This window comes from Petaurus breviceps, unplaced genomic scaffold (genome assembly GCF_028583685.1).
Source record: "Petaurus breviceps papuanus isolate PSGF00001 unplaced genomic scaffold, PetGlider_PUasm1.0 182, whole genome shotgun sequence".
Taxonomy (NCBI): Eukaryota; Metazoa; Chordata; class Mammalia; order Diprotodontia; family Petauridae; genus Petaurus; species Petaurus breviceps.
Window position 1 is genome coordinate 2715832 of NW_027185786.1, and position 3650 is coordinate 2719481.

A 3650-nucleotide genomic window follows, 5' to 3' on the forward strand; every position below is an offset into this window, starting at 1 on the left:
CTCTCTCTCTCTCTCTCTCTCTCTCTCTCTCTCTCCCTCTCCCTCTCCCTCTCTCTTCCTCTCTCTGTCTCTCTCTCTCCCTATCTATCTCTCTGTATTTCTATCTTAATCTCTCTGTCTCTTTCTACCTCCTTCATTCACTCTCCCTCTGTGTCTTTTCCCATTTGTCTTTCTGCCTCCGTGTTTCTTTCTGTTTCTCTCTGTCTCTGTCAAACTATCTCTTTCTCTCATCTATCAGTCAATAAAATTTTATTAGGTACCTAATATGTGCCAGGAAACTGTGCTAACTGCTGGGGAGACAAAAAGAGGCAAAAGACAACCCCTGCCCTCAAGGAGCTTGCTGTCTAATGGGGAAGGCAACATGTAAACAAATGTATTGGAAACAAGTTATCTCTACCTCAAGGCCTGTCCTTTGGGCGCCCTGGCTCCAGCAGCACTTACCTCGTTGCCACATCTTCCATGCCACACAGGGCCTGTAGTCTGGAAAAGAAAAGAGTTCTGGGGTTAAAAGTCAGTGGGCCACATGTCCAGGGCACTGGCTGACTGGGCTGACGGGCTCTGATTTTACCTACAGGCAGAATAAGGACTGCATGTTGAGCAGGTCTCCCTCACTGCCCAGATGCCACCTCCACCAGCTTGCCATGGTCTTTAGCTCATAAGGCTTGTGCTGGAAGTGGCTTCTCTCCTATTAACATGTGAACTCCTTGATGGCACAGTCTGCTTTTGGCTTTTTTTTTTAATCTCTAGCACTTACCTTGATGTCTGGCGCACAGTCAGTGTTTAATAAATGCTTTTGGACCACAAAGGTCATCGAGTCCTGGGGACTTTTCTTACAGATGTGGAAACTGAGGCCCAGGGAGGAGCCATGACAAAAGTGAATGGCCCCACGTAGGGCAGGGAGAAAGTGCTCTCTCGCTTATGCTCATGCTTCCCTCTGACACTAACTTGTTAAGATGCTGGGAGAAGGAGAGGGGATGACAGCATATCTTAGAGCCCTCTTAAGCTGGGCTCCACAGAGCACTGGTCCTTGGACAGATTTCAATGAGTTGGTGAACTTGAATGGGGGGGAAATATCCATCTTTATTTCAACATAATTGGTTTCCTTTGTACTTATGTGTATCTTATTTTGTGCATTTAAAAATCTAGGGATCCCCAAACTTCACTAAACTGACTAAGGGGTCTGGAACACAGGAAAGGTTGTCTAGTATAATGCACCATTTTATAGAGGAGGAAACTGAGGCCTTGAAATGTAAAGGGATTTGGCCAAGGTCATTCTGGAGTGTGGCTCAAACCCAAAGTTCTTTCCACTACTAGAGTAGGAATACAGCTTCCCCCACCTTAAATCTGAAACCTGAGTCCCCAGGCCAAGACTAATTGTGCAGATATTACTTTGGGGACTTTCTTTTCCCTTACTACCAGCACTGGTTATATCCCTGAAACACTGATCAGACCCTAGAGGCACAAACCTCCATCCCACTCCAAGCGTTCAGGCCTTCCAGGATTCATTCACTCTTCCTGAAAAACCTCCCCAAATCCCGAGAAGATAAAGGGTATATTGTGTATGGGGAAACTGAGGCACACATTGATTATTTAAGAATCCCTAAGCCAGTTCTCCTGGATTCTGGGACCAAGCTCCCACCCATTCCCGCCCCTCTTTGCTTCAGGGATACATGATTTCATTATTAAATGTTTGTTCTGTGAATGAACCAATTTAAATATTCCATCCATCCATGCAGATCACAACTGGGCCAAAATAATTTCCCTAAAGCTCAAATCTGACCATGCCACTCTCTTATTCAATAAACTGCAGTGACTCCTTATTACCTCTAGGGTCAATATAAAATCCCCTCTTTGGCTTTTAAAGCTCTTTACAACCTGGCCTCAAACCTCTATGTCCAATTTCCTCCTACATTCCTCCCCTCACCACGTTCTATGATCCAGGCAAATTGGCCTCTCTCTCTCTGTCTCCCCCCACCTCTCTCTCTTACACACACACACACACACACACACACACACCCCACACACCACACACACACACACACACACACACACGCCTCAACTCCTAGAGTCTCTCCCTTCTTTAAGACCCAGCTCAGGCACTATCTTCTGGCATGAAACCAAGTCTATCACTTGTTGGTACAGAATTATTTGCATGTTGTCTCCCCCACTAGTCTGTAAGCTCATTGAGGACAGGGACTCTTTTGCCTTTTATTTTTTATCCCCAGCACTTAGCCTGGAACGTAGTAGGCACTTAATACTTACTTAACTGATTGACTAAATAGCTTGGTGTATTTTTTATATTTATTCTGCAAAAACATATTTATGTACATATTGTTTCCTCCCTTAAGAATGTAGGCTCTTTGAGAATGGAGACTATTTCATTCTTTGTATTTGAATCCCCAGCTGCCAGCACAGTGCCCAGTATACAGCAAGTAGTCAATAAATGTTTGTGCTTGTTTAGTTATTAGATTGACCCCTCCCTGCCTTTATTGGGTGGCCTGTGTCTGAGCTGCTATGGCCAAAAATATTCATCACCCAGAAGCCAGGCCAACCTGCTGGGGATGATTTTTTAGTGAATTGAATTAGGCTAGTCCTCAGCTGATGGACACACAGTCTGAGCCATGATGGAAGCCTTTCCAGCTCGTTGAGACCTGGTAATGCTTGTGGTCTCCTGGCCCAGTCTTCAGGAAGCCGGGGTCACCCCATGCCACCATGAGACACTGGAGCCTTCCTGCCCCCCACCCCCACCCCATGAGGCAGAATCTTTCTTGAAGCCTCCTGTTCCATTGGTTCCCTGATCACGCCAGGATTACTCTAGATCATTCTCTTCCTCCTCTTCCTCCTCCTCGCCATTTCCTTCCTCCAGCACCTCTTCCAGCTTCTCCTCCTGAATTCTGGGCAGCTCCCTGAAGGAGGAGAGATGATGAAGATGACCTTTGCGGTAATACTATCAGATCGTAACATTTTAAAGAGCTGCGTTTTATTCGTTCGTGTTTAAGAGTGCTTATATACGTTGGCACTCTTTTTTTTTTTCAACTAATGCTAGAGAGACTTAACATGAAACTCCCTTGTACTGATTTACACACTCTCGTCAGGCTGTTTAATTTAAAGAGGCAGTAGGGTGTAGTAGGTTCAGAGCTTGGCTCAGAGTCAAGAAGACCAAGGTTAAAATTTTGCCCTTAACATTTATTAACTGTGTGACTAGTCCTTCGCAACAAAGTCATGGTGAGTTCTGCAACTCCTTTCCCAAATGGTCATTGAAAAGAGGGCTTAACAAACATTTTTGAAAAGGGAAAGGGTCAAAGGAGAAAACAGAATAAGTGGGGGGCGGGATAGGATGGAGGGAAATATAGTTAGTCTTTTACAATATAACTACTATGGAAATGATTTGGGTAACTACACATGTACAATCTATATTGAATTGCTTATCTTCCCAGTGGGGGTGGGTAAGGAGGGAAGAAGGGGAAAAAATCTGGAACTCAAAGTTTTAAAAACAAATGTTAAAAAATGTTTTTTTACATGCAACTGGGAAATAAGATATACAGGCATTGGGGTATAGAGACCCATCTTGCCCTACTAGAAAGTTAGCAGGGCAAAGGGGGAGGATATAAGAGAAAACAGATTGGGGAAAGGGGTATTCAGTAGGCTCG